At 41.8% G+C, this 10,920-nt stretch overlaps 1 pseudogene; it reads left to right on the top strand.

The window, feature by feature from the left end:
* Positions 1-2,437: 2,437 nt before the first annotated feature.
* LOC123815235 lies at positions 2,438-2,675 on the top strand (annotated as a pseudogene).
* Positions 2,676-10,920: the final 8,245 nt, after the last annotated feature.

The following is a 10,920-nucleotide window of genomic DNA, read 5'->3' as shown; positions in this document are numbered from 1 at the left end:
CCTTTTTCCATAGTGGCTATACCAGTCCAGTCTGCATTCCCACCTGTATGGTGCATGAGGGCTCCCTTCTCTTCACATCTTCATTAACACTTGTTTGTTGATTTATTGATGACAGCCATTCTGACAGTGTGGGGTCGTATCTCATTCTGGTTTTGTTCAGTTTTTTAGTTGTCTCATTGTGGTTTTATTTTTCATTTTCTGATGATTAGTGACATTGAGCATTTTCCATGCCTCTTTTGGCCATTTCTATGTCTTCTTTGGAGAAATATCTGTTCAGATCTTTTGTCCATTTTTAAATTGAAGTGTTTGTTTTTTGAGGTTGAGTTGTATGAGTTCTTTATAAATTTGGATATTAACCTCTCATCAGATGTATGGGCAGATATATTCTCCCATTCAGTGGGTTGTCTTTTTATTTTGTTGATGGTTCATCTAAACCTTTTAAAAATATTTGTTAATCTGATAAAATTGTTTCATTTTCTTCATCTATCTCCCCCTTCTCTGCCAATTAGGTAGGAAATATCATTGACTTTTCCCCAGATTTCATAATTTAAAAATATAATTATATTATGAAAACAGGACACCAACCATTCCTCTCACTACTCTATCCTCTCCCCTCAATAAGTTGAGACAAACATACTTTCATTTCCCTATCTCCCCAGATAAGACATTTAGAAAGATTTCACTTCTGAACCCCAACCTGTAGCTCTATATAACTAAGTTTTGCACAGATAGTTAATATTCTTTATTCCAGCCGATATTTGAATTTCTTTTGCAAAGTCTCTTCTATTTATACATGTTTACTTAGTCTTTATGCTGCATAATTTCACACAGTGTTTTATTCTCTTAGGTTTAAGGGTGCATTTTGAAAAGTCCATTGCTCACCACTGTTTCTTTTCTTTACCCTCTCTCAACTTGGAATCTATACTCTCTCCCAGAATCCCCAGGAGGATTGAGCCCTAGCTGCCGACAGTGGTAACACATGCCCCATGTCGGTGTCCTTCATTTCTCCACTTCCTACCTCGCAGCTAAGCAACTTGCACTTGAATCTATGTCTTGGGGTCTTCATTTGAGGGAACCCAAACTGACACCCACCCACCCACAGTTGTCACTGAACCTATCAGGTGCCCCCTCCTAGAGGTGTGAAAATTGGGAATTCCACAGTACTCTGAAGCTTCTAAAAATAATTTTCCCAAAACAAACAAACAATAACAATAACCATTTCCTAAGCAGAATTCAACAATTCCTGTAAGCCTCTCTGAACTTCTTTGAGTGAGAATTTCCTCTCGTGTGACAATATGGTATCCCTGTACTTAGTTAGATGGGGTCTGATGTCTTTCGGGGTTTGTGTCAGGGTGTGGGGCTGAAGGAAAGAGGACAGATTTTTCATGGAGTCACAGACTATGGCCACAAGCAAAGCCTTTGATAAGCCAATGACTGGCTATCCTAAACCCTTACCCAGACCTTGTATCCAAGTTCCAGACCCTAAAGCCAGCTGCTTATTTGACATCACCACATGATGCCTCTCAAACTGAAGGCATCCCCTTCTCTGTCCATGAAACATACCTCTGCTCCAGCCCACTGCACTCACTCATGATTCCTCCTACTCTATCACTCCCATATCCAGTCTATTACCCAAACCTGTGGGTCCTGCCTTACAACCATCTCCTGAATCTCTCCTTTTCTCTGTACATCCACTGTTACCTGTTGTCACACTGATTAGTATTACTAAGTGTTACCACTGGTAACACTGAAAAGTGATCATATCACTTTTCTCAATTCTTCACCCACCTGGAGTCCATACCCTTTGACATACGACTTTTCCCACTAGAGGTTGGGTATATTTCCCATTCCTTGTCTTAGGGCTCAGCTATGTGACCTACTTTAGCTGATGGGATGTTTTGAAGACTTGAAATGTGGTGGTGTGGGGAGGTTTGCTCTCTTTTGCCTCATCTATCACCATGAGAAGAACATTCCCTGGCTAGCCCACTGGTCTCTGGAAGATGAGAGAATGTAGAGTAGCGCTTACTTTTTGCAGCATGAAGCAGAGCTATTCCAACTGTCCCCACAAATAAGTGTTTTCAACCCTGAGTTTGAGGTCTGTTTGTTACATGGCAATATTGTGGCAATAGATGACTGATACACATCTGTACTCCATGTGATTACAATTTTGATCACAATAACCTCAACTCTCATAATAACCTCTTAGCTGGTTTAAATGTTTTAATCTTACCCCTTGCTAATCCAATCTCTAAACAATAGTGATGTGATATTTTTATTTGTAAATCAGATCACCTTTTCCAAGTTTAAAGCTTTCAATGGCAAAGGAGGTCCTGGGTGACTTTGGATGTCCACTCATCCTTGGTGCAGAGACTACCCGGTCTTGGGCCGTGCTGTTTTGTTTTTCTCTGCTTCTAGACCCGAGCTCTCTGCTGTAACCATGCTTCTCCAGATCCTCTATCAGGCCAAGAACCATCCAAGCCTGATGCCCCTCTTTGTGTTTATTGGAGCCAGAGGTACTGGAGCAGTGCTTGTATATCTTGTGTCTGGCATCTGTCTATTGGGACAAAATGAATAGCCCAGAACCCTGGAATAAACTGGATCCCAGAGATCAGTACAAGTTCTACTCAGTAAATGTAAATTACAGAAAACTGAAGAAAGAAGGTTTAGACTTTTAAATGAATATTTCTCAATAAAGCTGCTAAGAATAAAGGTCTCCCAGAAGCCATTCCCACAATTTTTCACTTAACCAGGATGTATTTCCTCTCCAAGTGCATGAAATCATGTGGTGTATTGTGTTGGAGTTAACGCTGACTAATAAATAAATAAAATTTTAAAGCCTTCAATGGTATCCCAAAGCAATTTTTTTCAAAGATCAAGTAAAGCACTTTTAATTATAGGGTTTAAGTGTGCAGATCACAAAATGATAAACAAAAGACAGATGTGTGTATCAAGTAAAAAAGGAATGCAATAAAAATTGAGACTGAAGAAATCCTATACTATCACTTCTACAAATACAGTTTTTAACAACGGCATTCAGAAACAATGCTAAGTTGATTCGAGTGCATTTTGAATATTTAACAAAACCAGCATTTGAGAAAGCTCTTCATTTATGCTGCACCCAGGCCTCTGTTTGGGACTCTATGGGAGCTTGTACTGTGTCAACTCAGCTAAGCTGGAATTACACTTCCCAGAATTCCCTTCACTGTACAGGCCCAGATCACAAGAGAAACTTTTGCAAGAGTTGGAAAGGAACATCAAACAGCAGCAGCAGATGTTACTCTTGGAAGATGGGTCCAGGGTCCAGGTGTCACTGCAGCTGCTTCCATCCTGGTCCCTGATATGCCAGATGGAGTCATCGGTGGGTGGGGCCAGTCAGGCCATCAGCTCCTTGTCGTGGTGCTGGATTCCCTACACGTGCAGCTCTGAGGTCAGTGTGCTGGCTTCTTCTGGTCATCCGCAGACTATGAAAGACAGATGCAAGTTTTGGTTTGTCCTCATGGGTTCTCATGTGTCTTTGTGGGTCCCATTCATCCTTTCTGTCCTCCACTTTGCATCCAGCTTTCCTTTTCAGCCTACACTGCATGATGCAGATTTACCACTGAACACATAGGCACCAGCCTTTTAGTAGATTTCTTCATTATTTCCTCTGCTTTGTGCTTCCGGTTTGTGACTTTTTTCTTAACTCCAACAGTCTTCTTCCAGAGGTTACCACACCAGCTTCTCCCACAAGGGCATAAGGTCTAATTGCTATAATAAATCCATCATAAGGGCATCCCACTGCTATATGAATGCAACCCCAAACTTCTCCCCGTGGCCTACAATATAGCGCATGACTGACCTTTCAGGCCTCATCTTGTGCCATCTTCCCATACCCTCCTCCCTGCTTGCTTGGCACTATATCACCAGAACAACAGCCAGTTGGCTGGATGTCGGAAGTTACATTCTCTGTTCAGTCACTTAGCTACTTCAAGATGGCCTGGGTCTGGGGAGGAAGAGGTTAAGGTTGTTGGAAGGCCTGGACAGCCTAGGCCTGTTCTCAATCAGGGACTCAGCAGGAAGGCGTGGAGCTGCTTGCTGGGCTGGAGAAGTCTCCATAGTGAAGTGATTAGGTAGAGTGTGGGAGAGAACATGCTGAACTTTCATCTCTGTGCACGGAGAGGGTGGGGTGGGCCTGGGCCAGGAAGAAGGGGCGGTCAAGGTCTCAAAGTGGTGACATTGGGTGACAGCCTTGAACACTGTCTTTGCAACTGCAGAGATTTGGCCAGCTCTGGGCAGAGTATCAGTGTCTCACGAAGCCTGTAAGTGGCCGATGGACCAGTCCCACTGGCTTGGCTGTCCTGCCCTCCCCTTCTTGGCTCCTTCCAGAGGTTTCTTGGCCCAGGAATCATGTCTGTTCTCCAAGAAACTTCCCCCAGCTGGCTCCCTTCAGCCGGCTGCATCTCCATCAGAGAGGTGGTGCTGGCTTCCCCTCCAGCCCTGCAGTTTGGACAACCTCCACATGTGAGGAGGGGCAGGACAGCTGTGTTCCTTAAACACCACAGGAACCGGGGACCTCAAATGGTCTTGTGTTTTGTTTTTTGGCTGCAAAAGTGGAACACAAAACCGCTCTAACCTCCCACCTTCTGTTCCAGCCACAATGAACCACACTGTTCTCTGATGTAGCCAGGCTTTTCATGGCTTCTGACTTGCTGTAGCGCTGCCTGTAATGGCCTTTTCCATGTAAGGCACTGCTGCTCAGTCTTTAAAACCCGGATTTCACCTCCTTCCCAAGGGCTCTCCTTATACACCTAGTCCTGTCTTCCTAGGCACTTCCGTACAGCACCTGAAACTATTAAAGCAAGAGGTCTCCCTCATTAGCACACACACAGAATACCTGGCCTTCTTGTCAAACTTGAACATGGCCTGATACCTGGTTCTGTAATTATAGTCAACTCCTAGGTGATGTTCAGTGCTGCCGGTCCATGGAACACACTCTAAGCAGCAAAGAGTGGAATCATTTCTCTCATTCTTTTATTTGAATTTTTAGGTCAAATACTCTGATGTGCTACACATGAAACTTTTAAAAAAAATACCAACTAGTCCTCACTCTCTACCTTCATTTGGCTAGAAGCAGAAAGCATTTTGGTTAATTTGTGGTAAACTTGGTCATTTCAAGTTAAATTCAGTTAGTTGTGAGATGTTCCTTTCTGCCTGCTCATCTCCTTCTACCTAGGGTCTCCTCTCAGTTTTGTTGGTGATGGTGGTGGTGGTAGGTTTGTGGAACATCTTGGCAGCTGGAGGGCAGACATCTAGTCCCGGGTGGCTATCATCCTGTTTCTGGGTACTGCATCCTTCCACCCTGGCCCCATCAAGACGTCTGAGTTCCAGTGTGGTCCCTGACATGGCCCAGACCAGTGCCTTTTGTGCCTCTTGTCCCAGATGTGAGATACCCTCAAGTCCCTCAGCTTTCTCCCATCTGGCTTCCATGCCCTTCTCTGGGATATGGAAACGTTGGCTGTCTCCCACACCTTCTGTAGCCCTCAGAGGCTTTCTGGGTCTGCCGACGTCTCTCCCCTCCTGAAGATGCCCTAGGGAGGCACCATGCATGGGTGCAAGGTTATTCCATGTGCCAAACAGAAAGTGGCACAGTTCCTCTCCACTTTCAGATCCAAAAGTGTCCTGAAATCTGAGGGTCTTATTTTATATATCCACTACCATCCCTCTGGATATAACCCTATGAAGGAGGCAGCAAGATGGACACTTTGGAAATCTCTGCCAGCATCTTACTGACTTGCTTCACTATCAGCCCACCACTTCCTGCATCTCATAGGACTATCTTTCTAAAATTTTAATTAGTTAATATATGCATATGAAACAAATAATTCAAATAGTACAAAAGAGCACTCAAATTGCTATAAAATTTATTTAATCTTCTTGTCTTAAGACAATATTGACTCCACCACAAATGATGATAAAATCAGTGTGCTTCTACTAAAGTTGGAGAGGCTCCCACCTCTCCCTTCTCCTCACCCCTCCTCTTCTCAGTTCTGGTTGGTTATTACTGTTATTCGTTCCAGTGCTTTATTTCTCCATGGGGATGAATGAATGTGTTCATATGCAACAAATCTTTGTGCAAGACTGTTGAGCGCTTTGCAGTTTGCTCATTATCTTTGATGCCAGAACACAAAATGACATCAGTGCTGCTCAAGTTTCAAGACCACCAGTGATGTAGGCACCACTCCCCCCGCTGCCCGTCTGAAAACCACTATCTGGTGGGCACATTAACAACTTTATCTCTCTATCACCTGGGCTGTGTGCTTTGAACATACCTTTTCACTCTCTTCCTATAAAAAAGGAAGAAATCAGGATACTTAAGAAATTCCTACATTCATTGGTTTTGTAATTTCTACGTTATAAGAGTTTATAATACCTTTGTTGTGTTTTAACTTTAATTACAATTTTCACCTTGACCCCAAACATAAATGTATTTGGTGCCCCCTTTGGTGCTTTTGACTCTGCTTCTCTATTGTTTTGTTTATTGAACTTGGTCTTTTACTATTTTTGGCTGAGTTTCTGTACTTTTGAAAATATTTGCATGTTTTATATTTGAATTACAGTTTGTGATGACATATGATTCCTGAGTCATGTTTTCTTTCTCTGAGGAACACCATGGTTCTGTTTTCATAGCCATCAATGACATCGTCTCTTAACTTTGAATGTTGTTGTGCTGAAGTTTTTAGCTAGCCTGATTTTTTTTAAATGGGTGATTTGACCTCTCTTCTGTGTAACCATTGGAATCTTTTTCCTTGCAGGGTGATAACATTAACAGCACATGTCAGTGCTTGTTGGCCTATGCCTTCAGCAATTCAGTTAACGAATGTTTATTGGGGCCTCCTAGGCAATATTTTAGACATTAGAGACATTGTAGTAAACAAAAGGAACAAAAATCCCAGTCCCCATAACTCCATAGTTCCATAAATGGACTTATATTCAGGTGAAATACTTAGGAAAAAAAACTATTTATTCTCTCAGGACATAGTATCTTTTTTCAATCTATAAATTCAAGTTCTTTTGTTTTAGGAAAGTTTTTAAAATGTATATAGTTGAATGCCAATTATACATAGGTTGGATTTCCTTGGTCTTTGTTCTATACCTATTATTTCTTATTTTTCTTTTCAAATTCATTGTTATCATGCATGTTATTGTGTTTGTTTTTCTGAAGTCTATCCTTCATATTTTTAGCTGACTTTTCACTAGAGTTTTGCTGCTTCATTGGGTCTTTAATTTTCTGTGATGATTTATTTTCTCTTTGACTTCATTCCTGAGCTCTGGTAATTTATATTTCTCCCCTTTCCCTTGCCTTGGAGTTTTTTCTTATGTCCTTGTAAGTTTTTTTTGAATTATTGTTTATAGGTGATTTTTAAAACTTAAGTTATTGAATTCATAAAAAAATCCTTGGTCCCAATTTTTATTTATCTAAGACAAAGTCTTAAGTGTTAGCAAGAAGTCTTCCTCTGGCCCATTGGAATCTGTGAACAATGCACAAGTGTGTGTATGTGTGTGTGGCATGGTGGTTTAGCCTTTCCTATGTGAAACAGAGGTTGCAGAGCCACTAACCTCTCATGGACTTTCCTTTATTCTGTAGTTTTGTTGCAGTGTGTCCTATGTTTATGCATGTTTTCATTCAGCACCCATCTCCTCTGCCATTCCTTGGTGTCACATGGGCTCAGGAAGGCTCTTCTCCTGAAGTCGGCCTTGTGTATGTATGTGTGTGTGTGTGTGTGTGATTAATACTTAAGCATAGTACCTCACCATAGTAATATATATTTACTTCCTTCATTACACTATAATGACTTGACAGGGCTTTGTTTCCTGAGTGTTAAGAACACTTCTGGCTTGGTTCATGTTTATGAAATGTGTGTTGAATGAGTGAGTGACAGAGACCTCTATGTCATAATGAAAGAGAAAATGGAGATGTGGGGTAGGAGGGAAAGACAGGGTAGAGAAGGCAGTTTACAAGGCCAGCTTCTGCTGACCTCCAGCTTTGCCCAGAGTTTGTGGGCATTGGCTGTCACTGAAAAGATTCCAAGGCAAGACTCCCACTGCTTCCAGGACAGTGCCCAGCCCTGTACAGATGGCAAAGGAGCAACAGCCCTCTTCCTACCCGACTTCAATAGCCTTCTCTCTACTCCCACCTCAGATACCCATACTCCCACCTATGCCAGCCTCAGAGTCCCAATTTGGTTTCAAGTTTTAATTGAAGCTAGCAGTCTGGGTGAGGATCAACAAATGTCATCCCCTACCTGGACCTAGTTGCCGAGGAGGCAGAAAATATGAGGGTTGAGAGAGGGACTTGAGATGGACTTCCTGGGTTCATATTCCAGCTCTGGCACCTGCCAGCTGTAAGCTTTGGCAAGTTAGCCGCTCTGTGCCACTCTGTTTTCTCATCTGTAAAATTAGGATAAAAATAGTAACTCTTTCTAGGGCTGTATGAAAACTACATGAGTTAGTGTTTATAACCTGGCACATAATGTGATAGGATTTATTTTTTTTCATTTCCTTCATTCATCACATACGTGTTGAGTACTCAGTGTGGCAGATGGAGAAGGATTTGAACTAATAAGTAAGATACCATCCTGGCCTTTGGGCTAGTTGACCTGAGTAAGCAGTCATGGTATATGTGTTTTGAAACAGTGCTAAGAGAGCACTGAGGGAGACATGGGATGGGTGGGGAAAGGCATTTCAGGAAGGACCCCTCAGTAGAGGCAGCACTTGAGCTAAGTTTTGGAGGATGAGCAGGTGTCAAGAGCAGCTCCAGAATATGAAAGGGCTTTTGGTAGAGTTCTAGTTAAACCAAGGAACTTGGGTGATGCACCGAATGCTATGTTTGAGTGGAACTTACTTAGTTTGTTTGTTTAAATTGGGAGGCTGAAGGGTAGAGGGCACTGCTGAAAGTTAGTAAAGCCTTCCTATGCCATCCTTGCACTGCTGTGGAAAAAATAGTCCAGCAGAGAGGGAAAGTAAGGGCATCTCAGGAGAAGAGAATGCATGAGCATACACAAAGTTATGCAAACACATGGCACATTTAGGAAACTGACCATCTGGAATGTCTCCAGAATGCCTAGGGGCCTGGGTCCCATGGAGAAGGCCCATCACACTTGGCCATGAGACTGGAAGGCCAAAGATGTAAAGGCCAACAAGTAGGAGAAGAACACTTTACCTGTGCCCACCCCTCCCCTTTCTGAGAAACTGACCCATCTCTGTCCTGGCCCCACCATGCTGCTGGCCACAGGTGATGGCACCCAGAGATTGAGTGAGTTGGTGGTAGATGCAGGATCGCTAGACTCTGGGACCAAGGCTGCCCTCTGGGCAGAAGTTGGAACAGATATGAAGAGAGAAGGCAATACAAGAAGAAGGGAAGAAGAGAGTGAGGAAGCATGACAGAGAGAGAGAGAGAGAGAGAATCCTGTAGGTCATACTCCAGCCCAGCGATTTTCAACCTTTTTCATTGCATGGCACACATAAACTAATGACTAAAATTCTGTGGCACACAAAATAATATATTATATATTTTGCTGATCTGACAAAAATAGGTATAATTTTGACTCATTCACACCAGACAACTATTGTTGTGTTGCCTGTTGTCATTTTTTTTAAAATTCAACAATCTAAGTGAAAAGAGGTCAGTGCTCCTGACAAAATAGTCAGGTATTGCATGTTTTAAAAATTCTGTGTCACACCAGTTAAAAATCATTGCTGTAGCCCATCTTGGTCTTGGCTTACTTCTTTCCCATAAGTTATGCAAGATACTCTTGGTTCTTTTTGCTTAGGTTGACTCAAATGGCTTCTGCTTCTTATAACCAAACCGTGTAGTGAGTTGATTTCTCTAAGTTTCATTTTTTGAGCCCACCAAATGATGTTGTTGGATGAGATGCTACCTAATAATTTTTTGGCTCCATGATTATTTTTCTTATCTTTTCCCATGCCTAGAATAACACCTTGAGAACGTAGCTGTCTAGTAAATATCAACCAATATAATTTTGAATGTGCACTCAACTTATGTTATGAGAGGGTAATGCTTTCACACTAAGTAATTAGTATTTCAATACAACCAGAAATGGAAGGGGAGCTTTGATGGAATGTAACCTTGGGATTAAGGAATCTTGAATGGATTTCTAGAAAAATTAAATAAAATCTCCCATCTAATTTGAACCACAGTTTGGTTATCAAATTCTGTTTATAAGCACTTTGTTCAGATGGATAGCTGCCCAGAAGGTTTAGCTCTGAGGCACTCTACCAAATACTTCTTGTGAAAAGAGATATATTGGCTGGAAGTGAATGAGTCAAGGCCATGTACTTGGGATCCTCTGCTCTCCTTTTTTCCCTTTTACCAGCCCCTGTCTATCCTTTAACTGGAGGAAGGAATATCTAGTAAAATAGGTCTCCTCTTTGGGGTCTGAGACTCATGCATATGAACCTACTTAGGTACTAATGGTATGAGAGCTTTAATCCATCCTCCCATCTCCAAGGCTGAATTCAGACACTCTCCAACATAAATATTTTAGACGCTGTGGAAATTTCTTAGTGGTAGATAAAGTGGACTCTTAAATTTGATGTTTTAAATTTAAATAATTTTTTATTTTTCAATTATAGTTGACATATATTATATTAATTTCAGGTATACATCCCAGTGATTAGACATTATATAACTTACCTAATGATCATCCTGATAAATTTCATACCCCTCTGACACCATACATAGCTACTAGAATATTATTGACTATATTCTCTATGCTGTATTTATATCCCAATGACTATTCTGTAACAACCAATTTATACTTCTTAATTCCTTCACCTTTTTCACCCACCCCTCCAACATCCTTCCCATCTGGTAACTGTCGAGAAGTCTCTGTATCTATGAGTCTGTTTCTGTTTTGTGTT

This window comes from Phyllostomus hastatus, unplaced genomic scaffold, assembly GCF_019186645.2.
Source record: "Phyllostomus hastatus isolate PE091 unplaced genomic scaffold, TTU_PhHast_1.1 phas_contig_17, whole genome shotgun sequence".
In the NCBI taxonomy this organism is placed as follows: domain Eukaryota; kingdom Metazoa; phylum Chordata; class Mammalia; order Chiroptera; family Phyllostomidae; genus Phyllostomus; species Phyllostomus hastatus.
Note: the sequence above shows the minus strand (reverse complement) of the source record. Positions and strands in the feature narration are given on the sequence as shown.